Below are 27,301 nucleotides of genomic sequence, written 5' to 3'. Positions count from 1 at the left end.
TCCCTGCCTTTTCTTTGTTTTCTGTAGCACTTAACCACCTCTGAAATATTGTAAAATAGAAAACATTTTTTCATTTATCTGTGTGTGTGTGTGTGTGTGTGTGTGTGTGTGTGTGTGTGAGAGAGAGAGAGAGAGAGAGAGAGAGAGAGAGAGAGAGAGAGAGAGAGAGAGAGAGAGCTTGCATATGGAGGTCAAGGGACAACTCTGAGGAGTGTGTTCTTTCTTGTCATCATGTGGGTCCTGGGGATCAGGTCAGGTTTAGTGTCTTTACCCACTGAGCCATCTTGCCAGCCCAGCTGGTTTACTGTCTGTATTTTTCTGTTAGAATGTGACAGGAACTTTCTGTTTCTTTCCACTATCGAAGTCCAGCACCCGAGATAGAACCTGATATAAAATAAGGATCAAGTAAATTAATGAATGGATCAGTGTTACTGGAGGTGGCCCTTCCCTGTTATATTTCCATGAAAAGCTTTTCATTATTTGTGATCTAGATTGTGGTATGGTCTGACTGGTTCAGACTCATAGAAAAGTTCTGTCACCACTGATGCACTGGTAATTAATTCTGGCAACTGTTTTGCATGAGAGAAAAGTATGCTTATGAGAGGAGAGATTACCTACCTGATTAGCATATTTCAAGGTGCTTTATATGACGACCATAACTTTACTGTTCTCGTATTTCCCCATTAAGTGGAGTTTATTTTCTTTATCTTTTGTGTGGGGGTGTGAGAGTGTTGTGTGTGTGTGTACATGTTTGGAAGCCATAGGTCAACCTCCAGTGCTGGTCTCAGGAGCCATCCACCTTGTTTTTTGAAACAGAGTCTCTCACTGGGACCTGGGACTTGCCAATTAGGCTAGGCCAACTGGCATCATGGATGTGCCTGTCTACACACACCTAGGCCTGGCATTACAAGTGTGTGCTCCCACTTCCTTTTTTATGTGGTTTCTGGGGGTGGAACTCAAGTTCTCATGCTTGCATGAGAAGCATTTTACTGACTGAACTGTCTCCCTGTTCCTGGAAATGATTTTCTATTAACTGGATGGTGCTTCTGCTATGTGAGTTACTCAGATTCCCTGCCTCTCCCCCCAACAAAACACCCCAAATAAAACCTAAGCAATAATGAGCATAAATAAGGGTTGTGGCTTAGTTAACCTGAATCTTTCTTTTTTTTTTTCGATAACAATATCACAGCCTGAGAAATTTATAAAGAAAAGAGGTTAATTTACCTTACACTTCACAATGAAGACCATGGCTCTGGCATCCTCTTGGCATCTGCTGAGAGCCTCCCTGCTGGGTCATGACCCAGAGGAGGCTATCACTTCACAAGGCAGAGCAAGCTGCTAACTTCATCTCTCTTTCTCTCCAAATAAAGCCATTCCTACAGTCATAAGGCTCCACCTTCATGGCCACATCCTCTCCTGGTTACTTTCCAAAGGTCCCGCCTCCAAATCCCATTAGCCTATGATTTGTGGGGAGTAAGTTTCAGTATGAACCTTAGATCTGACAAACAACCAGACAAGAGCAAACTGGTATAACAGACTCGAATAAAGCATCTTATGTAGCTATTTATATTAAAATGTACCCTGGCCCCACATACATACATACACATACCATTCTTGTAATTCTTGCATCATTGAGTTTGTTTAAGTGATTTGTGCAAGATCAGACATCTGGCAGAAAGAGATTGCTTGAGACTTCTTCATCAACGTCAGGTCCTACATTAATTACACCATTCCGGGATGCAGCTAACAAAAACAAAGAGCACATCCAGGTGATCTATATATCGTATTCTTCCCAGCAATTCGTCTGCTTCACAAATGAGACCGTTCATGTTTTCACTCTCCCCTGCACTGGCCATGAGATGAGACTTTGATAAGCCCTCTACTCTATAAGAGAACATATTGTATTTTGTTACTTACCCATCTTCTCATTCATTTTCCCTGTCTTGCGGAGTAACGTGATTCTCCAATGAAGCCAACATTAATGAAATTTCTCCCTTCACATAGACTTGCCCAATCTTGAGAAATGTAACAGCTGGATATTGATATTGTACACACTTTCTGGATCTGCATGGAGTACTGTCCACAGTCAGTTTCCACATGCCTGCTTCCTGTTCTCTCCATCCTCTCACTCCCAAAGTCTTCCAGTCCTTCAATAGTCTTCCGTGACTTATTCTTGACCTTTTCACCTCTGGGAAACACTAAAAGCAAACCAGGGTTTAAGATATACTTAACAGTTGTTTAATCATTTGAAATGATTCACATGAGAATAAACTGACTAGTAGGGAGAGTATCTAGGAGAAGACTTGGTGTTAAGGGAAGCTAACATGAGTTAAGGTCATCCACCTTGAACGTGAGTGATAATGGGATATAAGTGAGTGCCTTGCAGAATGATGCTCCTGGACTTGATTACCTTAGTAACTAGGCTGTAATCAGGACTTTCCCACCATCTAACTACACTGAGGTAGTTATAGAGGAGAGGAAGGCCGGTGAGGAGCAGGTGACTCTGAGTATGTATCTGGATTTGGCTAAGGAAGATAGAGAGGTCACTCAATTAGAATGGCAGTGTATGGCTGTGCCCAGACCACAGGCACAAACAAAAGCGGTCTTTACAGAGGCTTGTGTTTCATTTGTGAGTAAGGAATCCCTTGGATAGTGATTGGAAAAGACAGGCAGACAGGAAAACTGAGCAGACTAACGATAAGTGTCCAATTCCCCTCAGTACTTCCCCACGAGAGCCATTTTGTTTTTTTCTTTATAGATTAAAACATTGGGATTCACCTTAAATTCCTGGCCTCTTATCACTGGTCGTGTCACCAGCCCATCTTCAGGTGATATGGGACATGCTGACCGTAGAGTGGGACTTGTTCCCATGTAGCAGAGTCCGTTTTGTAAATCACAGCTGTCCCAGGGAGATGGCGTGTGTGTGTGTGTGTGTGTGTGTGTGTGTGTGTGTGCGCGCGCGCGCGTGTGTGGTGTGTGTGTGTGTGTGTGTGCGCGCACGCGTGTGTGGTGTGTGTGTGTGTGTGTGTGCGCACGTGTGTGGTGTGTGTGTGTGTGTGGGTGTGTGTGTATGTGGTGGTGTGTGTGTTGTGTGTGTGTGTATGTGGTGTGTGTGTGGTGTGTGTGTGTGTGTGTGTGGTGTGTGTGTGTGTGTGTGTGTGTGTGTGTGTATGTGTGTGTGTGTGTGTGTGTGTGTGTGTGTGTGTATGTGTGTGTGTGTGGTTGGTGTGTGTGTGTGTGTATGTGTGTGTGTATGTGTGTGTGTGTGTTTGTGTGTTGTGTTTGTTTGTGTTGTTGTGTGTTGTGTTGTGTGTGTGTGTGGTGTGTGTGTGGTGTGTGTGTGTGGTGTGTGTGTGTGTGTGTGTGTGTGTGTGTGTGTGTGTGTGTGTGTGTGTGTTGTGTGTGTGTGTGTGGTTGTGTGTGTGTGTGTGTGTATGTGTGTGTTTGTGGTGTGTGTGTGTGTGGTGTGTGTGGTGTTTGTGTGTATGTGTGTGTGTGTGTGGTGTGGTGTGTGTGTGGTGGTGTGTGTGTGGTGTGGTGTGTGTGTGGGTGTGGTGTGTGTTGTGGTTGGTGTGTGTGTGTGTTGGTGTGGTGTGTGTGTGTGGTGTGTGGTGGTGTGTGTGGTGGTGTGGTGTGTGTGTGGGTGTGTGTGGTGTGGTATGTGTGTGTGGTGTGTGGTGGTGTGTGGTGGTGTGGTGTGTGTGTGGGTGTGTGGTGTGGTTGTGTGGTGGGTGTGTGGTGTGGTGTGTGTGTGTTGGTGTGGTGTGTGTGTGGTGTGTGTGGTGTGTGTGGTGTGTGTGTGTGTGTGTGTGGTGTGGTGTGTGTGGTGTGGTGTGTGTGTGTGTGTGTGTGTGTGTGTGTGTGTGTGTGTGTGTGGTGTGGTGTGTGTGTGTGTGGTGTGTGTGTGAGCTTGTTTGGATTTTAGGTGCCAAATTGGTTTCAGAGCCTCCTGCTTTGACATTGTTCTGCCTGGTGATTTGAAGCTCTGGCCCCTGCCTGCTGGGCTGTTGTAGGAGTTGCAGGCCACTCATCACTGTTGCCTTTATACTGCCATCCCCTTCCCTGCCTCGCTTGCTTTCAGGATGAGGCAATTTTTTAAAGTAGTTTAAAAAAAAAAAAAAGGCCACCCAGTGAAGGCTGTACCCCCCAGGTTTGATTCCAGAAAGCTTTTATTCAAGTTAATGACAGTTTATTCTTTCAAAACAATATATTCAACTATTACAGAGTTCACTATTGTTCCATAATGTCATATGAGGTAATCTAATGCTGGTGGGTGATCTGCAGAGGCAGAGACTGGGCGAGTTTGGGGCTATTTGTATGTCTGAGGTAATGTTTGCATTTTAATAAGCAAGCAGATTCTTTGGTTTTAACTCTTTTGCATAAATATACAGGGTATAATTTATGCTTTACAATACAAATATCTATTCCTCTTACTTTTTCAAATCAAAGAATTTCTATTTTTTTTTTCATAATAACCTCGGAGTTAGCAACTTATTTTCATATGTAAAACACTTACTAGGAAATGGAAGAAAACTAGAAAGTAGCAATGTGGCCATGACAGAACACAGAGGCAAATTGTTGATTTCATGTACGTTACTAAGATTCCAATGAATTAAATAAGCCCTACACATTTCTTACTTAGAATTCAACCACTCATTTTTTTAAATGAAGCTGACTGTTTTATATCATTCTATAGGAATGAAGCATTCGCAAGAGAAATGCAATATTGTTTTTATGTCAAAGTTACAAAAATATCCTATTCACTTTGAGTGGATGAATAGATGCATATACACACACAACACTGTTTGTGACTGACCTGCCATTTTTGTTCCTGACCTTGGATATAACATAAGGGGTTGTCTTACAGCCTAAGAAAGGACCGTCCTTGTTACCACCCGGGAAGGTCCAGCTTATACAGCACAGATGCTTACGTGACACTGAGCAGCTTTGTTGGGTGTTTGGAGAGTGGGTGTTAAGAACAGAAGGCAAGTGAAGTGGATTTGGATTTATTAAAGAGCTTGGAGCTGGGTGAGGGGGTGCATGCCAGTAGTCCTAACACCAGGAGGCAGAGCTGGGTGAGGGGGTGCATGCCTGTAGTCCTAACACCAGGAGGCAGAGCTGGGTGAGGGGGGCATGCTGTAGTCCTAACACCAGGAGGCAGAGCTGGGTGAGGGGGTGCATGCCTGTAGTCCTAACACCAGGAGGCAGAGGCAGAAAGGTAGCTGCAGCAAGCCTGGGCGTAAAAGACAATGAAAAGGAAAACAAAAACGAAGAAACAAAGGCAGCCTTTTGTCTCTTCTTGGTGGAGCCCAATCACACAGATCGGCAGTGAAGAGTCTCAGGCCCTTGGAACACTGAGAACACTGAGAACTATACTCAGCTGGGGGAAGATGAGAAAGAACAAGAGGAAGTGAGGTTTCTTAGGATCAGTTTCTCCATCATTTCTCTTCCCAACCATTCCTCTGTCATTCAAAGATGGAAAGTTTCAGAATTCATCAGAGAGCTGTCTCTACCAGCTGCCAGACATCACTGAATTGGAGAATGGTGTACTGAAGGACTGGCTGAGAGGATGGATCTTTTTTATTTTTCTAACTTTCTTTTTTTATTAGAATGGGTCTTAATCAGAGGCACAGTCCTCTCTGAATAGCTTAAAGTCTTCTCCAAGGACAGATTGATTCTAAATACAGTTTCTCTCAAACACCATGTTGGAAAAGTTGGTAGCTTATTCCTGACTACCTTGTAGATTTATTGATGTGTCTAGTAGCTGTTGGGTTAAGCTTTTCAACATGAGCTCTTCACCAAAAGACCCAGCCTAAACGAGGGAGAGGGAATACCAGGTGGAGAGCTGCTTCAGTCGACGGGGAGCTGAAGTCATCTCCGGCAGCCTCAGTGGTTTGCTCTTACTCACAAGCCTGTGGGCCTGCGCTCTTCCTTGTTTCTTTCTAGCCCATCTCAGAGATGGCTGCCCTCTATTGTAACACCCACACACATTTACTTGGCTTCTGGACTTCCTTTCCTCTGCTGTCCGGCTTAGTGTACCTTTTTCTCTAGTTCAGATATGTACGAAAAGGCTCTTAACAATTGCTTTGTTTAGATTCCATTGTCCCTCCTAGCTACCCTGTTTTGCTCTTTTGTTCCAGACCTGCTTACTAAATGGTCACTATATGCTTCTGCTTTTGCCGCTCTTGAAGTTCTTATTTGTTTTAGTGTGTGCATGCGCACAGGGCACTCACATGCTGCAGCATGTGAGTGGAAGTCAGAGGACAACTTGCAGGAGTCAGTTCTCTTCCTCACTGTGGATCAGGCTTGGGTCGGCAGGCTTGGCAGCAAGCGCCTTTACCCACTGCGCCATCCCGACCGTCCCACCCTTGCTTGTTCCACTGATTTGCTTCTGTAGAGAATTACTCTTGTTCTCTTTTTGTGCTTGGCATTTTTCCTCAGGCCACAGCTGCCTCTTCTTTTTCGTATCTAATGCAGGTTTTCATCCCACTTCATAAATTTCCTTTTGGTGCCATCACTCTGCTCCAATCCCATGATGCTAGTTTTTTTCTAGCTGTTCATGGCCATGCTGGTAGGGTTTTCTGGCTGCTTATTAACCTCTGTTCTCCTCCGCATGCATTGTTGCCTAGTGCTCTTTTGGAGAAACACGATTCTAAGGATTCTAAGTACTTTGAAATGTAGACATCAAGACGATTCTAAGTTTGTATTGTTAACTTTAATTTTTTGTCCTATTTCTCTAGCTATGAGCTGGTTATTTAGCCCTGTACTGTTGCTTTGTTTGTTTGTTTGTTTGTTTGTTTGTTTGTTTTGTTTTCAAGACAGGGTTTCTCTGTGAAGCAGTCTTGGCTGTCTTGGAACTCACTCTGTAGACCAGGCTGGCATCAACTCGCAGAGATCCACCTGCCTCTGCCTCCCGAGTGCTGGGATTAAAGGCGTGTGCCACTGCACCCTGCCTGAGACTTTTTTTTGAAATCAGATGATAATGTTCATTATCATCTTGAATGTCTTCTTGAAGAGAAAGGATTCTATAAATGTTGAGTATCAATTGGGTCAAGGCATAGTTAATAGTGTTCACACACATTGTATATCTTTTCTGATTTATTTATTGTCATCATTTACTAAAAGAGAAGTATAAAATACCCAGCTGTGGTTGCCAATTTGCTTTTTTTTTCTGCCAGATTTTTCTTTGTGTAGTTTGGGAGTCTATTATTAGTCCCACTAATGGTTGCATAGTGACCTTTTTCATCATTATGAGGTTTCCATCTTTGCTGTTGCCCCATTATGCAGTCTGTTTTCTTCAGCTTTCTTTACTTAATTCTTATACCTGTATAGTCTCTTTCCATTCTTCCACTTTTAATCTATTTATACCTTTATGTTGAAAGTGTATGTTTTATAGACAACCAACTCAATAGTAGGTTGCTGCTTTTATCTTAGGTCGGACAGTCTGCCATTTAATCATGTATAACTTGATCTGACTATTGAAACTGAAATCAACCATTTAGTTTATTTTTTATTTGTGCCTTGTGCTTTTGTTCCTTCATATGTTTTCTCTGCCCTTTTTAGATCAATTGAATATTTTAGCATTCTGTTTTAGTTTTTCCCTATTTTTGTTTGTTTATTTTTTTTAACAGCATCTTGTTCTGTAGTTGAAGTTGGCCTCACTTGAAACAGTTCTCTTGCCTCAGGCATGGACCACCATGCCAAGCTGATTTCATTTTCTTTTTAGTCTAAAAATTCTAGTGTATCTTGCAGTGTAGGTCAGCTGAAAAATGTCATTTTTATCCAGGTTTTTATAAAATCCTTAAAGAATGAGTACAAAAAGCACTCATTGTTTTTAAACAGATCCAGCAAGACTGTGGCTCTCATCTTCCAATCCACTCTCTTTACTGCTTATGAAATCGATTGGTGTACTTTTTCAAAAATTATTATTGTTATTTTTTTTTTGAGATAGATGTTCATGTAACCCAGGCTGGTCTCTAACTTACTATATAACCAACACTGGCCTTAATTCATGGTCCTCCTGTCTCCACCTCCCATGTGCCTAGGATTAGCATCAGGGCATGTGCCACCTCACCCAGCTTGAGGGTTTTTGTTGGAATTAATTGTATTGTCATGGTCGCACAATGCCTTTCTTATGCTATCATCCCTTCTACAGTGGCCAGCTTGCATTCTATTATAAGGAAGAGTTCTCTTCTCCCATTTGTTTATTTTTTCATTTATTTAAGTAAGCGTAGAACAGTGGACTCCTCTTTTGTTTTGTTTTGTTGCAAGTAAAGTGATTATTTCCATTCTTCAGGTATTCCAAGTGTGTTTGGCTGCACACTTTTTTAGTCTAGTTTTTCATGTCCCTTGATGAATTCCCGCTTTTCCTTGAACACATCCTTAGTTTCTGGAACAGTATCATGCTGTCCTGTCTGACCCTACCGCTAGAGTCAGGCACTCTTCAAAGTATGACCTGGGTCTTCCAGTGGAAGGTAACATCGAGGAATCATCCTCACATCTCCTCAGTGGACTTAGCTAGGAAATATATGTATATGTATCTACCTGAATATAGATAGTTAACACCAGAATGCACTTGTTTTTGTTTTTACCTATATTTTAAAAATAACGAGTTCACACTGGTATGTACCATGTATTGTCTTTTTAATTAGATTGTGTGTGTGTGTGTGTGTGTGTGTGTGTGTGTGTGTGTGTGTGTGTGTGAGTGATATGTTTGTGTCAGCAATATGCCACTATGTATGTATGTCGGTCAGAGGACAACTTTGTGGAGTGTGTTCTCTCCTTCCTCCTTTCCATAGGTTCTGGGGATAAACTCAGGTCACCAATTGCAGAGCAAGCGCCTTTACCTTCTGAGCCATCTCACTGGCCTGTTCATACCTGTTTGTTTTAATTAAATACTATGGGCTGTTATTTCGTTTAATATTTTGCCCCCACATTTTCCTTCCTGTGAGACTCAGTTGGTCTATGTTGGACAACTTGATATTTCCTCCCAGGCTATTATTGACTCCTTTCCCTTCTTGCCCCCCTTTCCCTTCCCCCTTTTTTCTTTTCCTTTAAATAGAGTCTTTAGAGTCTTGCTATATAGCCCAGCCCAGGTTGACCTACAAGTCATTATGTAGGGCAGGTGGCTTTGCATTATGTGTCCTCCTGCCTCAGGTGCTGGGGTTGCAGGCTGCTCCTAGCACCCAGCCTTCCTGGTTGTTTTCTTTCTCTCGAGCTTGGGCTCAGACCTGAGGGCGTTAGCAAACAAGCACAGTGCCGCCCGCCTCCATCGCCAGCTCTATCGCCAGCTCCATCGCCAGCCCTGGTACCGCTTCCAGTTTTTCATTTTAGTCTGCTTCCTTCTTACCTTATTTTGATTATTTTCATTGCTATGTTTCAAAATTTAATAGTCTGTTTTCTCTTTTGTTAATACTGTTCTAAATCCATCCAGAGTTTTTTTTAACTTTTATTGGTTCTCTGTGGGTTTCACATCATGCAGTCTGATCCCACTCATCCCTCTGTCCCCTCACATCCACCCTCTGCCCTTGCAACCTATCCCCCAAAGCAAAACCAAATTTAGAAGAAAGACCAAAAAACCAAACCAAACAAAGACACAAAACAAAACCAAAGAAGAGAGAGAGAGGGACTTGTCGTGGAGGCTGCAGTGTGGCCCGCTGGGTCACACGGTTTCCCCTTTAGTCCATTCATCTTTACTTGCAAGTCTTCTTGCTAGAAGTCATTGGCCTGGCTTAGGCCTCTGGCTTCTGCCAGCTCTCACTGGGACTCCTCTTGGACTTCCTGTTGTCCTGTGTTGTGGGGATCCTACTGTTTGGGATCTGTACGTTTGTCCCCTTCACACGTTCCAACAGTTCTTAGATGAGGTAGATGATGGCGTGGGACAACTCATAGTCCTGGTTCTGGGCCTGGGTGGTAGTTCATCCAAAGTGTGTTTAAATCAGATTCTGTATTATTCATCTTTAGATAACCACCCTGAAACTCTTGTTTGTCTGCTTATCATACTATCTGTTTCGAAAATCTAAATGCATTTATATTTTTTCTCATTCATTTTTTTTCTCTATTGTGCTTTTTTTTTTTTTTTGGTCAAACATTCCCTTGGTTACAAGTCCTCTTCCTTAGCTTCTTTGCATGACTGAAAGTTTCTTTTTTTAAATTGTAATTTATTTATTTATTTATTTATTTATTTATTTATTTATTTATTTATTTATTCTTCTCTCACATTCCAACTGCAGGTTTCCCTCCCTCCTCTCCTTCCAGCACTCCCACCCCCAGATCCACTCCTCCTCCATTTTCCTTGAGAAAAGAACAGGCCTTTCAGGCATATCAACCAAATGGCATAACTAGTTACAATAAGACTAGGCACAAACCTTCTTATCGAGGCTGGATGAAGCTACTTAGTAGGAGGGAACAAAAGGGTGGGGCTCCCCAGTGCAGACAGAGAGTCAGAGACAGCCCCTGCCCCACTGCTAGGAGTCCCGCAGGAACAAGCTACACAACTGACATACGGAGGTCAGACCCACACGGACTCCTTGACTGCCGCTTCAGTCTCTGGGAGCCACTAGGAGCCCTGCTTAGTGGATTCTGTGGGCTGTGTTTCTGTGTCCTTGACCCCTCTGGCCCCACAATCCTTCTTCCTCCTCTGAGGGATTCTCCAAGCTCCACCTAATGTTTGGCTGTGGGTCTCTGCATCTGTTCCCATCAGTTACTAAATGAAGCCCCTCTGATGACGATTATGTTAGGCTCCAGTCTACAAGTATAGCAGACTATCATTAGGGATAATTTAATTGCTGCCCTCCCACACAGTCGTGTTTGGTTCTATCCTGGGTCTCTCTGGGCCGCCCAGCCTCTGGTTCCTCACTCTCCAGGCAGTGTCAGGCCTGGGCTCCCTCTTGTGGCATGGCAGGTCTTAAATTGGACCAGTCATTGGTTGGCCACTCCCACAAGTTTTGTGCCCCCTCTACCCCAGCACATCTTGTAGGCAGGACACACTGTAGGTCGAAGGTTTTATGGCTGGGTTGGTGTCCCAGTCCCTCCACTGGAGTCCTTGCGTGGTCACAGAAGATGGCCAGTTCGGGCTCAGTATCCCCCATTACTAGGAGTCTTTGCTAGGACCACCCTTGTAGAATCCAGGGAGTTTCCATTGCACTAGGTTTTTACCTCACACTCAAAATGCCTTCCAGTTCCAGTTGTCTCTCCCAGTACTCTCTACCTCCACCCCCTCCACCTGATCTCTCTTGATCCCATCCCCACCCACCTCCAGTCCACTGGAGAAATCTATTCTATTTCCCCTTCCCAGGAGATCCATGCATCCCCCCTGTACCCTGCTTGTTACTTAGCCCCTCTGGGTCTGTGTTTTGTAGTATCCTTTACAGCTAATATCCACTTACAGTTATACATACCATGTTTGTCTTTCTGGGTCTGGGTTACTCAGAATGATTTTTTTTTCTAGTTCCATCCATTTTGCCTGTAAATTTTATGATGTCATTTTTTTTAACAGCTGAGTAATACTCCATTGTGTATATTTACCACATTTTCTTTATCCATTCTTCAGTTGAGGAACATCTAGGTTATTTCCACTTTCTGGCTATTACAAATAAAGCTGCTATGAACATAATTGAGCAAGTATCCTTGTTGTAGGATGGAGTGTCCTGTGGTATATACCCAGGAGTGGTATAGCTGGGTCGTGAGGCAGATTAATTCCCAATTTTTTGAGAAACTGCCATATTGGTTTCCAAAGTGACTACCAGTTTGCACTCCCACCACCAATAGAGGAGTGTTCCCTTTGCTCCACATCAGGATCAGCAGGAGCTGTCACTTGTGTTTTTAATCTTAGCCATTCTAACAGGTATAAGATGGAATCTCAGAGTTATTTTGATTTGCATTTCCCTGATGGCTAAGGATGTTGAACATTTCTTTAAGTGTTTCTCAGCCATTAGAGATTCCTCTGTTAGAATTCTCTGTTTAGATCTTTACCCCATTTTTAAATTGGATTGTTTGGTTTATTGATATCTAGTGTCTTGAATTCCTTATATATTTTGGAGATCAGCTCTCTGTCAGATATGGAGTTGGTAAAAATCTTTTCCCATTCTGTAGGCTGCTGTTTTGTTCTATTGATGCTGTTCTTTGCCTTACAGAAGCTTTTCATTTTCATGAGGTCCCATTTATTATTGTCGATCTTAGTGCCTGAGCTATTGGTATTTTGTTCAGAAAATTGTCTCCTGTGCCAGTGAGTTCAAGACTATTCCCCCTTTCTCTTCTGTCAGGTTCTTTGTATCTGGTTTTATATTGAGGTCTTTGATCCATTTGGACTTGAGTTTTGTGCAGGGTAATGGATATGGATCTGTTTTTCATTCTTCTACATATTGACATCCAGTTAGACCAGCACCATTTATTGAAGATGCTTTCTTTTTTTCATACATATTTCTGGCTTCTTTATTTTAAAAAATCAGGTGTCCATAGGTGTGTGGATTTGTGTTTGACTCTTTGATTTGATTCCAATGATCAACCTGTCTTTTTTATGCCAATACCATGAGGTTTTTATTACTATAGCTCTGTAGTACAGTTTGAAATTAGGGATGGTGATACTTCTGGAAGTTTTTATTGTACAGGGTTGTTTTTAGCTATCCTGGATTTTTTGTTTGTCCATATGAACTTGAGTATTGTTCTTTCAAGGTCTGTAAAGAATTGTGTTGGAATTTTGATGGTGATTTCATTGAATCTGTGGATTGGTAAGATGGTCATTTTTACTATGTTAATCCTACCAATCCATGAGCATGGGAGATCTTTCCATTTTCTCATATCTTCTTTGATTTCTTCTTTTAAAGACTTGAAGCTATTGTCATACAAGTCTTTCACATGCTTGGTTAAAGTTACTCCAAGATATTTTGTATTATTTGTGGTATTGTGAAGGGTGTTGCTTTCCTGATTTCTTTCTCAGGCCTTTTGTTGTTTACATATAGGAGGGATACTGATTGTTTTTTTGAGTTAATCTTGTATCCTTCCACTTCACTGAAGGTGTTTTTCAACTGTAGGTTGGTAGAATTTTGGGGGCCACTTATATATACTATCATATCATCTGCAAGTAGCAATACTCTTTTTCCTTTCTAATTTGTATCCCTTTGATCTCCTTTAGTTGTCTTACTGCTCTAGCTAGAATTTCAAGTACTGTATTGAATAGTTATGGAGAGAGTACACAGCCTTGTCTTGTTCCTGATTTTAGTAGAATTTCTTTGAGTTTCTCTCCATTTAATTTGATGTTGACTGTAGACTTGCTGTAAATCACCTTTGTTATGTTTAGGTTTGTCCCTTGTATCCTTGATCTCTCCACGACTTTTATCATGAAGGGGTATTGAATTTTGTCGACTGGAAGTTTCTTATAGGCTAATAACATTACACGTTTTATGGTTTTAGTTGTGTTTTCCTTTGAAGGATGCTAGACTTTGCTGTGTCGTACATGTTGCAGGTTACTTATTTTTGAACTTACTTTTTTTCTCTTTTTGAGACAGTCTTTCTACATAACCCTGGCTATCCTGGAACCCACTGTGTAGACCAGTCTGGCCTTGCCTCTGCCTCCCAAGTCTGGGATTAAAGGTGTGTACCATGCCCAGTTCTGTTGGAGGTTCCTTAGAACCAGTGTGACTCTTTCTAGGCTTTTCTGTTCCCCAATTCTGTTCTCCAGAGCAGTCTTTTTAATTGTTGTTTTAGCTTTTGAGATAAGGGTCTCATGTAGCCCAGGCAAGCCTCCAACTTGCTATGTAGACAAGGATGACCTTGAACTCCTGATCCTCCTGTCTCTACCTCTCAGGTGCTGGGATTACAGGTATGGGCCACCACAAGTAGTGTAGAGCAGTCCTCAGGGTATCATATCCTTGCTACTATGGGAGACTCTGAGCACTCTACCTGTGAGAACTCCACCTGTGGCCCCAGGTTCCATGAACTTATCTACTGCGACTAGTGGTGATATGAACTATTCTTGGCTTTGTATGAAATTGAGAAATTGTTTGCTTTACCACTTCCCTGTGGTCGTTTCTCCAGCTTCGTGGAATTCATTTACTTCATGCATTTACATATTAGTATTAGTTGGAGATTCACGGGCATCCTGGTACAGAGTTCAAGGGTCTCTTTACTGAGGTCTTGCCTCTCACACATTCTGCTGTGTCAGCTTGAGACACTAGTTTTTCCAAGACTGTTCCCTTTCTCTAGCTCAGTACGGAAGCTGGACTTTTCTCAGAGATGCTCTTTGCTATGGACTGAATGTCTTTAACAGTTTCAAACTGGAGGTTGCTATGGAATCCTATGGTGGTACAGGGAGCTGGAGCCTTGGGCCTCTAGGTGATTTACTTATAAGGGTGGCAGCCTTAGGGGTGATTTTCACGCCCTTACAAGAGAAGATGAATAGAAGAGCATGCTTGTCTTTGCCAGCTGATGAGACAATAAGCAGGCTGCCATCTGTAAACTAGAACCAAGTCTCCAGGCTCTCAGGCCATGGATGTTCCAGGCTTCAGAACTAGGAGAAAGATTTGTTGTTGAAGCCACCCTCCATGCTGTTCTGGTTACAGCTGCCATGACTGAGTCACCTCCCTGGTCTACATCCTGGAAACTGCCTTTAGGCAGTGAGCTAGGAAAACAGTGGCCTTTGTTTTCCTTCTCTCAGGGACCAAAGTCTGGCCCTCCCTGTTGTATTGCATCTGAAGAGTAGCTCATATATTTTATCTGCTTTCTATTTGTTTATGACTAGAAGGCATAATAGTAGTTAATTCATTGTAGAAATCCGCAATTTCTACAAAAGTATAAAGAAACTTTTTAATCCATGTTTTTTTTTTCTATTTTTTTACCCCTTCTTTCATTTTCAAGCCTCATGCCTGTCACCTTTAAGTCATTTTTGCAACACCCTGCTAAGTATCTGAGAGTGTTCAGACAGCACAAATGCAAATGATACAACATGGTCTCTACCTTTAGGAGTTTGGGTAGTTTTGTGAGCAATTTAGACAGCTAAATAGGCATGCATGAGGGAGGATTATTAATTTAGTCTGTTAGTTTGGAGTAGGTTTCACAGAAGGAGAAACATTTGAGCTGGACTCCAAGGGATGAGTGAGAAGTTGCCATATAAAGACAGAATTAGGAAGGGCATTCTTGGTCTTAAAAATCTTTGATATAAGTAAAAAGAAGCTATATAAAGCCAAAATAACTCTTTGCTAAAATTATATTTGGGATATACTGTAATCTAGATAGTCATAGGTAAGGAGTGAAATTCTGATTTCAGCTTAGGCCTTTTTTCTTTCCCCAACTTTGAGATAAGTTCTTCCTGTATAGCCTAGACCACGATAGAAAAATACTTTAGTATTGGGTCATCCCTCCACTTCAACAGTAGACTTTGATTTTAATTTCAGTTACTCTTATGGTAGCTCAGCTTGGTTATGGTGGATCACGTCTGTAGTTCCTAACACTTGGAGGCAGAGGCAAGAGGACTGCTGAAACTTGGAGGCCAGCCTGGGCTGCATAGCAAGTTCCAGATCTACTTGGGCTCCATAGTGAAACCCTCTCTCAAACAAGCGAGAGTTTACACTTCAGAATAACGGCAGGCATATATACTAATTGTTCATTTTTATTTACATTTGTACTTTGTGTTATATTCTGAATTTAAACAAAAGTAAGTTCCTGGAGATAAATCATTGTAAACAGTATAATCTCCTGTCTGAGCTAGTTAAAATACTGCTGAAGTGTGACAATACTCGAGATGTTTATTTTCTTTGAAGCTCTAGTTTGTCAGTGATGCGTGACAGCCTGAATAAATAAGGGTGGGTGGCATAAAATTCTGTCAGTCTTTTAAGTGTCTCTACTTTTCAAAAACCCTCATATAAGCTATTTTAAACATACTAACATCTAGGAGTGAAATGTTAATTTAGGGAAGGTGAGATTTTATAAATATTTCCAGAATTGAAAAAAATTTCTCTTCCTTCCACTTCCTAAATTTTAACTGATGATTGGATAGCTTGTTTTGATAACAACCTTACAGTATTCAGAGTATCTGATTATAGATAAGGTTCTTAACTCCTGAACAGAAGGGAAGTCGTATCCTAGATTTAGAACTGTGCTAAATATTTAAATATTTATTCATTCATCTAAACAAATTTATTCATTCTTTCTGTTCATCAGATATTTTTAGTCTAGAGATACAAAACCAGAAAGCATGACTGTGCTCCATGAAGAGTTCCTGGCCTGTTTGGGGGAACTGCCATGGTAGCACATAGTAAGGGCTCACAGTTGTAAGCCTGTAAGGACCTAAAGGAAGGAAAGTTATTCTGAAACTTAAGATTGGTAAGAATTAGAACAATGTGGGAGAACTTCTATTAGTGATCTTGCTAGCGTCAATTAAGCATGCCTTATTCTAAATGCTTCGGGAAATCAATGTTTCAGGTTTTGGAGTTTTTCATATTCAAGTCATAGGCTTGAAATGCTTTGAAATCTGAAAATTCTGAGCACTGACACCATGTTCAAAAAGTTTCATATTTTAGGGTGTTTCCAGTTTTTGGATTAAGGATGCTCAACCTGTAACCTTTCCCCCGCCACCAAAAGCAGGGTTTCTTTGTGTAGCCCTGGCTATCCTGGAACTTGTTCTGTAGACCAGGCTGGCCTCAAACTCAGAGATCTGCCTCCCCTCCCTCCCAAGCTGGGACTAAAGGTGTGTGCGATCACTGCCTGGTGCAACCTGTAATTATTTCCAAAATATTACTGTGCATAAGAAGCTCCCAGGTGTAACTGGGCGGTGGTGGCACATGCCTTTAATTCCAGTTCTCGGGAGGCAGAGGCAGGTGGACTCTTAGTTTGAGGCAGCTTGGTCTACAGACAAGACAACCAGGGCTACACAGAGAAATCCTGGTTTGAATGCCCCTCCCCACAAAAGAAGCTACTAGGTGAAACTTTTTAAAATGCTGATTAATGGTCAGACCCTGGCTCCAGATCCCCTTTCAGCAATTGAGATATAAAGCATCTGTTTATTACACTAGCATTTTAAGTGACCGTGAATGGGCATATGGGCAATACTTTGGAAAGACTAATGTTCGAAGGTGGTAAACTTGAATTCTGCTTATTGTCATGAAATTGTTAGATTGTTGGGCTAATGATTTCATTGGTTTTTTTTCCTTTGTGGAGCTAGAGATTGAACCCAGGGCCTCAGGCAGCCTCGCAAGTACTGTGCTATGGAGCTTTGTTCCTCAGTCCCTAGAGGTTTTTAAAGAGGTGTGGTTTTGGAAACTTGTTACTGGACTTTGGGTCCTGAGGATCAGTCTGAAGTCTTCAGGTTTGGATGCAGGTACTCTAACTCTCTGAACCATCTAGCCAACCCAGCAGTTCTGGTTTTGACAATACTTTTGCCACTAGATGTCACTAGACTAAAGCAGTTGGCCAAAGAAGTGTCTGCACCCTGTGCTGTGTTTCCAGAAGCTCTTGCTAAGAACACAGGCTTCAAGCATCTGGATTTCTTTTTAGAACCAGGTCACAGCTCATTTCAAGTGCAAGGTAGTTGGGAAAATATACATGTTCTGTGACTTACTAGCAATCTCTAATGCTTCTTTTAGTGTTTATCAAGACAAAAGGAAAAAATTCTGACCACAGGGAAGTCTGTAGTGACTTACATTATGTGTGTAGAAAGTCCCTTTCAGTCTATCACTGTGCTCAAAGGAATAATTGAGTTTATTGGAGACAGTTTAAATATCTATCTGCTGGTGAGTGGATCAACAAAATACCATATGTCCAGGAAATAGAATAGAATACTATTCAGCACTAAAATGAAATTAATGGATGAACTGCAAAAACATGATACATGGATTCAGGAGAGCCAACCCAAATCAGAGGAGACCCCCTCAGCAGAGTAGAAGGAAAAATAGACATGAAGAAAGTATCTAAGTAGAAGTTAAGAGGTAAGAAGGCTTCAGTGAAATGATCTTAAGTTTGCAGGTTATCCTTGGTCCTGCCTTCAAGTCTGGGCAACTTTGGACCTGAGTCTCTGGATATTGGGTGAAGATGGAGGCATGCCATTTAATTTGTTTATTGTTAGTTGTTTTGATAGTTTCATACATGTATATAACCTATTCTGTTTACTCACTTTCTATACCCTCTCTTATCTTCTCTCATTCCCATGAACTCTCCAATACCCCATCTCTTTCTTAGTTGACTTTTGCTTTAACTGGGGCCATCTGTGTGACCATAAGATTGGAACTATCCCTTGGAGCCTGGTAGGGTCACAAGTGGGGACACAACTAAAGGCAATGAGAGTCCCTTTCCCCAAATCTATCAGTGCTGAACTATTTCTTGAGTCTAACATCTAAGGTTATTTTATTTTGTTTTTGTTTTCTCAAGACAGGGTCTTATGTAGCCCAGGGTGGCCTTGAACTCACTGTATAGCCAAGAATGACCTTGAAGTTCTGGCCTTCCTACATCTACCTTCAAAGTGCTGGGATTTCAGGCATGCACCGCCACCCCAGTTTTATGTGGTGCTGGGGACCAGTCTCAGGACTTCATGCATGCTGGGCAAGTGCTCTACCAGTTGAGCCTCATCCCGCCCCAGCTCAGGTTGTTACCATTAAGCAATGCTGCCCTGGGTTCTTGTGTACATGTGCTTATATGAGCGTTTTCAGTTGCTTAGGGTCAGTTCCTAGCAGTGGAACTGCTAGGTTATATATCACAAACTTTTCTTTAATTTTACCAAATTGCCAACCCTTTTCAGATTGGCTGCACTATTTTGCATTCTTTGAGCAGTGTTTAAGTATTCCATTTCCTCTGTCTTTCTGAATATAGCCATTGGAGTAGATATGTAATGGTATGCTATTGTGGCTTTCATTTATATTTCTCTAATGATGAGATTCTTTTCATTTTCATTAACTATTCATGATTCTTTATAAATTAATAGTTATTTAAATCTTATGCCCATTTAAAAATTGTTTTTTAACTTATACAAGAATTTCTTTATACATTCTGTCAATATCCCCCTTTATCATGTTTACAGATACTTCCACTCTAGTCTGTGACTTCTCTTTGTATTTTCAAAAAAATTTAAATATTATTATTTCATATGTATATGTTTTATTTGCATATAGGTTTCTGTGCTACGTTTGTGTCTGGTGCCCTTGGAGGCCAGAAGGGTGTCAGATCCACTGTAACTGGAGTTACAGATGGTTATGCGCCATCGTGTTCATGATGGGAATCAAACCTAGGTCTTCTGAAAGAACAGCCGCTGCTCCTAATCACTGAACCATCTTTCAGGCCCCTGTATTTTACTGGATATAGAATACCCAGTTGACAGAATCTTCGCCAGAACTTTGTCTGTGTCTCTCCAGGCTTCTGTCATTTTAGATAAGTCACCTTTCTCCTGTGCTCAGGAAGTCTTTGGACTTTGGTCCTCAGCAGTTTGTGCCGTGGCTAGTTCTTGGCCTCTGTCTTTGTCCCATAGAGGGCTCATTGAACTTCTTGATTTTGTGGATTAATATTTTCATCAGCCTTAGTAAGCTTCTCTCCTGGAATGCCCATTGTGTGTGTTGGCATGTATGATGTTGTTGCATGGACCTCTGAGGTGCTCTTAATTTTTCTGAACTGTGTTTTCCTCCTGGTCTTTAGAACGCAGGGTGTCTGTTTTCAGGCTCCGACTCTTCTGACATCCCAAGCTCCTGAGCTGAGTGTTTCAGCTCAGTTATTATATTTTTCACCACCACAATTTCCATTTGATGTGTGTGTGTGTGTCCTCTTTATTGAGACTCTCTTATTTGTGGATTCATTATGTTCACATGTTTATTCAATTATTTCATTATGATTCCCTTTGGTTATCTACTGTAATAACTGCTTTGGAAATTTTGTCTGGCATATCTTACACCTTGGACACTGAGCAGCTATTCCCATTACTGTTTCCTCCACTGAGTGTGACTCACACGTTTTTTCCTTTGAATTACTCTTTTAAGGTTTTGATAAGAACTGGACATTTTAGAGGCTGGGGAGATGGCTCAATGGTTAAGAGCACTTGCTGCTTTTCTGGAAGACTTGAGAGAAAAGGAGTTTCTCTTACTTTTATTTTAAATAATGTGTGTGTGCATGCATATGTACTCACATGTTCCTGTCTGTGCGGGTGGAGGCCATAAGAAGATGTCATCCTCATCGATGTCATCTGTCTCTTTTGAGACAGAGTCTTTCACTTGCCTGGAGCTCAGCAATTAGATCAGCCCTGAGATGTCTTATCTCAGCCTTCCAAGTGCTAGATTTTTTTTTTTTCCTGTTTTTTGAGACAGGGTTTCTCTGTGTAGCTTTGCGCCTTTCCTGGAACTCACTTGGTAGCCCAGGCTGGCCTCGAACTCACAGAGATCCACCTGGCTCTGCCTCCCGAGTGCTGGGATTAAAGGCGTGCGCCACCGCCACCACCACCACCACCACCACCACCACCACCACCACCACCACCACCACCCGGCCCAAGTGCTAGATTTTAAGTGCCTGCCCACATCAGGCTTTTATTTTTAAAATGTGGGTGCTGGTGAGGACTTTACTGTTGTCCAAGTGCTGGGGTTAAAGATGTGCACAAGTGTGGCCAAGTCTGTTTTCCTTGTCCATGTTGAAAGTATGTCCTGGCTGGGCCTCAGGAGGCTGAAGGAAGAGGACCACAGCTTCAAGGCTTGCCTGCACTGCAGAGGAAGACCTTGTCTCACCCTGCCTCCAAATCTCTATCTTCAAATACTTTTTTTCTTTTTTTCTTTTTTCTTTTTCTTCTCTCTCTCTCTCTCTCTCTCTCTCTCTCTCTCTCTCTCTCTCTCTCTCTCTCTCTCTCTTTCTTTTTTTCTCCAAGACATGGTTTCTCTGTGTAGCCCTGGCTGTCCTGGAACTCTCTCTGTAGATCAGGCTGGCCTCAAACTCAGATCTGCCGGCCTCTGCCTCCCAAGTGCTGGGATTAAAGGCATGCACCACCACTACCTGGCTTCAAATGCTTTCTTTAGCATAGTTTAATTTCACTTTGATTGAAAAAAATTTGTTTTTTGTTTCTTTTATCCCTTTCCCCTTCTTTTCTGCATGCTTAAGGGTTATGTCTTTTTATGGTCTGATTTTTAATCTTCATTGGGGGCTTTAAAAATTCACATTCAGATTTAAAAACATGGCTGTCCTTGGATCTCAACACATGACTTTCTTTTTCATGATTTGGGAGAGTCTTAGGTAGGTCATGGGCCATGCTGCCTCCCACTTCAGCACACATTTTCAGTTAACCCCGTGTGTATTTTACTAACATGCACTCCAGTTCCTCTTTGTCTTCATGCTTTGTTGTCATGGTTTTCTTCCATGTATGCTATAACCCACAGTGTGTGACGGCTGCCTTTGCTTTGGATGGTGTAGGCTTTGTAGGCCACCTGGACTTTGCTATAAGATAGCAGCCATAGACGACGGATAAAGAATGAGTGTGCCCGTGTTGCTATGTGACTTGACTTAGAAAATCCTAGTGGGTGAGACTTGGTCCTTGGATCGTGCCTTGTTGACTCCCACTTCAGACAGTCAGTGATTCAGAGTGATTAAAATAAGAAAACGGTGTTTCCTATTTACTTTCATTTCAGCCGTTTCTGGAGACTCCTGTTTCCTTAGGTAGATCCAGGTTTCTGTCTTCATCACGATCCTGCCAAAAGAACTTCCTCTACTGTTTCTCTTAGGGTAGGTCTGCTGGTAATAAGACTCTTGCCTTTGTCTTTTGTTTTCTGATAAGGTCTTTATTTCTCTTTAATTTTTTATAACTTTACTCTTTTAAAGAAACATTTTATTTATTTTATGTGTTTGTAAGTCTGTGCATCACAATCACACAGTGCCCAAAAGCCTAGAAGGAGGGCGTCATATCCCCTAGAACTGGAGTTACAAATGGTTGTGAGTTACCATGTGGGATGGGGTGGTGGTTTGAAAGAAAATGACCCCCAAAGGGAGTGGCACTATTAGGAGGTGTGACTTTGTTGGAGGAAGTGCATCACTGTGGGGGTGGGCTTTGAGGTCTCTGTCTCAAACTTCCCTCAGTGTGACAGTCAGTCGACTTCCCGTTGCCTGTGAGATGTAGCACTCTCAGCTCCAGCACCATGGCTGCCTGCATGCGGCCATGCCCCATTATGATGATAATGGACTGAACCTCTGAAACTGTAAGCTGCCACCACAATTAAATGCTCTCCTTTATAAGAGTTGCTGTGGTTATGGTGTCTCTTCACAGCACTAGAAACCCTGACTAAGACAGGTGGGAACAGAACCTGGGCCCTCTCAATAGCAAGGGCTCTAACTGAGCCATCCCTCCAGCCCACTCCTCAGTTCTCAAAAATAATTCTTGTTTTTCTTCTTTCAGTATCTCTTTTCTGTGTTTAACTTAAACAAATTTTCCTTTAATGTTTTTTTAAAAAAATTAAGAGATAATTTAAATACAGCAAAATGCACCTGCTTTAATATGTAATTCTGTAAACATTGATGGATCCATACCCGACAAACATGGTACATAGTAATTCCATTATTCCTCAAGACTTCTCCCATGTACCTTCTGGTCCATCTCACCCTTACCTTTGTGTCCCACTACCATTGATCTGCTTCCTGTTCCTTGGGTTCATCTTTTCTGGTGCTGTATGGAATCATACGGTGTGTATCCCTTTGAGTCTGGCTTTTTACACTTAGAGTAATGCAATCAAGAATATGGATGCACACTATCAATAGCTTGCTCCCTTTCATTACCAATGTTTGATTTTATGGATGAGCCATAGTTTGTACATTTTCCAGTTGGAGAAAATTTGCAATGTTTCAAATATTTGACAGTTATAAACAAAGCCATTGTAGTATCAGTTTTATGGATGTTACAGTGTATTCCAGGACTGCGTTTTAAAATATTTAATGAGCCGGGCGGTGGTGGTGCATGCCTTTAATCCCAGCACTCGGGAGGCAGAGCCAGGCGAATCTCTGTGAGTTCGAGGCCAGCCTGGGCTACCAAGTGAGCTCCAGGAAAGGCACAAAGCTATGCAGAGAAACCCTGTCTCGAAAGGTTGAATGAAACCAGGTGTGGAGGTGCACACCTTTAGTCCCAGCACTCAGGAGGCAGAGGCAGGTGGACCTCTGAGTTTGAGGGCAGCCTGGTCTACAGAGTGAATTCCAGGACAGCTAGGACTATACAGAGAAACTGTCTAGACAAAAAAACGAAACAAATTTAGTGAACCAATATACAGTTAAACAAGGACTATCTAAACATTCAGTTCATAATATTCTTTCAACACCAAGCATTATTAAGAGTTTTTTTTTTTTTCCCAAAACAGAAATGTTTTCACTTCTCATCATAGGACAGTATGTATTCACTTAGAAATTAGAACAATCTTTTTTTCTAAGCTGATCTGGTTCCTTGTGTAACATGATTTTGTGTCACTCAGCCCTCTGGTTTGAGACCTACATGCATCCCATGTTGGTCCTTTTAGAGTCTGGCCTATGCATCTGAGCACTTGCATTGCCCACGCACGTGCAGGCTGGGTCCTTGTCTTCTCCACAGGCTGGATCTTCTTTTCTGCATGCTATGGTCCTCTCAGTGCAGTTCAAGTTTAATAAGGCTTCTTGGCAGCACATTCACTGGAGTCAGCTAAAACCCTAAAGTTTTGTTCACATGCCCTGATGTTCAGCCACACCTCCCCATCATCTGTTTTTACAGCCAGTTTTTAGATCGTTCTTGTAAAATAAATATTCATTCAACTCTGTTGTGCAATCAAATTCCATATTGTTGAAGCCTTTTTCTTTTTTATGATTTTTTATGAATCCAAGTGGGATTATTCAAATGATCTTAAAATGCTTAACAGGGTAGAACCCAGATGAGAGAGCCGTCGGAGCTCATGTAACACCTTCGTCTACAGAGCAAGAACTCTGTCTGGTAAGAATTTTTAAAAGAAATTACCAAGGTTCATTTTAGAATTTTGGGAGTATATCACTACATTATGTGCAACAGGTAAGAGGTAATGTTGGTTATCTATTGAGACTGTTTTATTTTAGTATTGAGACAGAGTCTAAAAGACTGGCTCAAACTCACTGTATAGCTGAGGATGACCTCTAGCATCCCACCCTCCTGCCTTACTTCTCAGTGCTGGGGCTCCAGGGATGAACCACTATGCCCTGTGTGGGAACTAACTCAGGTCCTTGAGCGGGAGGCAAGCAGTCCACCAACTGAAGTATATCTTTAGCTCCTCTTCTGTTTTTCTTTTCTTTTGAGAACAGTCTTCTGTAGTCTAGTTTCAAACTCAGTAGATAGCTGAGATTAGCCTTCAACTCCTGGGATTACAGGCATGTGCCACCGTGCTTTGTAAAATTCAAGATTAAGATTATTTGTTTTCTACAGCATTTGTAGTGAACTCATCCTAAGCAAGTACTCTATCTCTGAGCTCTATCCCTGGCTCATGTGAGACACCAGTTAGTATTTTATTATCAGCACTGTGCTTATTCTGCTTATCATCAATGCAGGATTTATTATGATAGTCTATTCCTTACCATTCTGTATATTATTACTAGTACAATGCTTACTTAAAACACAGGTGTTTTTTTTTCCTGAGACTTTAAGCACTGTGTGTGCTCTACTTAAACATAATTACAGTAACCAGAGAGAGGAAAATCACACTGTTGAAAAGAGTAAAAATTTGCTTTTAAGACTTGCCCCAAACCTCAAATAGGAAGGATAATAGTGTCAAGGCTGCCAGTAATTTAGACTATATGATATCAACAAAAAGGAACAGTTGGCGATGGATAGTTAATAGCCAACAACAAAAGCAGTGTATCTGTAAGCAAAGTAAATCTAATAATGACATCCACTGCTGTTTTGGGTTGTAGTCATAGACCCAAGGCAGATAAGCCTATCAATAAGGCCACCTGGCCAGACAGTATCCCATAATTATAAAATAAGGGAAAACAGGACAAAGGATCAATGGTTAATGAAAGGAAACCAGGTGTACAAGGAAGACACACAGAAGAACAGGTAAGAGCTGCCTGAGACTGCTCTGAGCACTAGGGAGGGCTGATCTTAACACTGTGACCAGATCAGTGCCAGCACCTGCAGCATCTAGAGAGACTAAACACAGGCAACTCCACACAGTAAGGGTGTTACATGGAAATGGGAAAAAAGTTCCCAGATAGGAGCATGACTCTCTTTGGTTAGCAGTGATTTAAGTCAGTCCTCTTCCAGTGTGCAGTAAGTTCTGGCAAGGAGCTGTATTTCTGAGGGTTATTTATTTTGGCCTTAGTTTATTCCTATTTTGACTTTGGTAACTCTTAATTGAATCTCAGTCATTTCAGCTTAGGGATAAAACACAGGTTGTTGAGGCGAATGCTGTGAGTTCAGTTAGAAAGTATGCAGAAAGAGGACTATCTATAACCAAAGTACTTCGCTAAGCTAAGGCATATGTACACACACACACACATACATACATATATGTGTGGTATATGTATGTGCATTTGTGTGTATGTGGGTATGTTCACCCGTGCAACTTTGTGTGGAGAAAAAGATCTGAGGAGATCTTTCCTCAGTCACATCTCTACCTTACTTTTAATTTGTATTTATTTATGTGTGGTGTATGTGTGTGCGCAGGTATGTATAGAGGCCAGGGGAGGACATCTGATATCCTGTTCTATTACTGTCTTCATTACTCCTTGAGACTGGGTTGTAGAAGGAATCTTAAAAGTTCTTACTAATAAAATCAAACCCGAGGCCAGTTATTGGGGTCAATGCTGGTAGATCAGAGAGACAGAACAAGCCACAGCTATCTCACCTTGCCAATTCCTCAGCTGGTCCTGTTTCCTCAGACTGGAAGCTTCTGTGTCCTCATCCCAATAGCTCTCAGCTCAACTGCTGCTCGAAAGCCTGAAGCTTAACCAGCCAAATGCTTCTAGTTTCTGGTCCTCACGCCTTATATACCTTTCTGCTTTCTACCATCACTCCCTAGGATTAAAGGCTCGCTTTCTGGGATTAAAGGCATGAGTCACCATGCCTGGCTGTTTCCAATGTGGCCTTGAACTCACAGAGATCCCAGATGGATTTCTGCCTCTGGAATGCTTGGATTAAAGGTGTGTGCTATCACTACCTAACTAGTGGCTTTTCTGTTCTCTGACCCCAGATAAGTTTATTAAGATACACAATATTTTGGGGAACACAATACCACCACACTGGGTCTCTCATTGGGACTGGAGCTGGACTGGCAGCCAGCAAGTCATAGTGATTCTCCTGTTTCCATCCGCCACAGTGGCACAGGCCCATTCCTACCCAGCTCTTTTTTGATAGTTTGTTTATTTTAACACCAGTTCCAAACTCAAGGGCCTATGCTTGTACAGCAACTACTCATTCACTAAGCCATCTCCCAGCCCTCTACCTTATTTATTTATTTTATTTGAGGTAAGTTCTCTTACCGAACCTGAAGCTTGCCCTTTTGGCTAGCCTGGTGGCTAGCCAGCTTTTGGGATCCTCCTGTCTCCACCCACTGTGCTGGGGTTACAGACTTGTGCTGCTGTACCCAACCTGTTTTTGTTTTTTAATGTGAGTTCTGGTCTTTATATATATGCAGAAACTACTTTACCCCTGGGCCAGTTCCCCAGCCCTTACAAATAAATACATTTTTTATTATGCATTTATAGATTTTTTTTCCCTTTTGTGCAGGTGAACTCAACCCAAGACTTTGCACATGCTAAGCATATACACTCACCAGTTCTTCACAACAACTTTGAAGTAGTTGGTTTTGATGTTGTTTTGCTAGTTATTTGGTTGGCTGGTGTTTTTGAAACAGGGTGTGGTGGTTTGAAAGAAAATGGCTCCCAAAGGGATTGGTAGTGTTAGGAGGTGTTGCCTTGTTTGAGGAAGTGTGTCACTGTGGAGGTGGGCTTTGAGGTTCATATATGCTCAATCTACACCCTTTGAGACAGTCTACTTCTTGTTGCCTGCATATTAACATGTAGCAGCTCCTTCTCCAGCACCATGTCTTCCTGCATGTTTCTGTGCTCCCTGCCATGATGATAATGGGCTAAACCCCTGAAACTGTAAACTGCCACAATTAAATATTTTCCTTTATAAGAGTTGCTGTGGTCATGGTGTCTCTTCACAGTAATAGAAACTCTAACTAAGACACAGGGTTCTTCTTTATCCTTCTCCTTCTCCTTCTTACTCTTCCTCCTCCTCCTCCTCTTCCTCCTCCTCCTCTTCCTCCTCCTCCTCCCCCTCTTCCCTCTCTGTTTTTGAGACAGCATTTCACTGTATAGCTTTGGCTGTCCTGGAACTCACTCTGTAGACCAGGCTGGCCTCAAACTCACAGAGATC

The 27,301-nt window shown here is 42.0% G+C and overlaps 1 protein-coding gene across 2 annotated transcripts in view; it reads left to right on the top strand.

The window, feature by feature from the left end:
• Borcs5 (BLOC-1 related complex subunit 5) overlaps positions 1–27,301 on the top strand; it is a 77,908-nt gene that overhangs the window by 3,668 nt on the left and 46,939 nt on the right. The gene's annotated exons all lie outside the window — the stretch shown is intronic.

The sequence above is a fragment of the Peromyscus leucopus genome, chromosome 3, assembly GCF_004664715.2.
Source record: "Peromyscus leucopus breed LL Stock chromosome 3, UCI_PerLeu_2.1, whole genome shotgun sequence".
NCBI classification, from domain to species: domain Eukaryota; kingdom Metazoa; phylum Chordata; class Mammalia; order Rodentia; family Cricetidae; genus Peromyscus; species Peromyscus leucopus.
The sequence above is the reverse complement of the archived record's forward strand: the minus strand, read 5'-3'. Positions and strand labels throughout refer to the sequence as shown.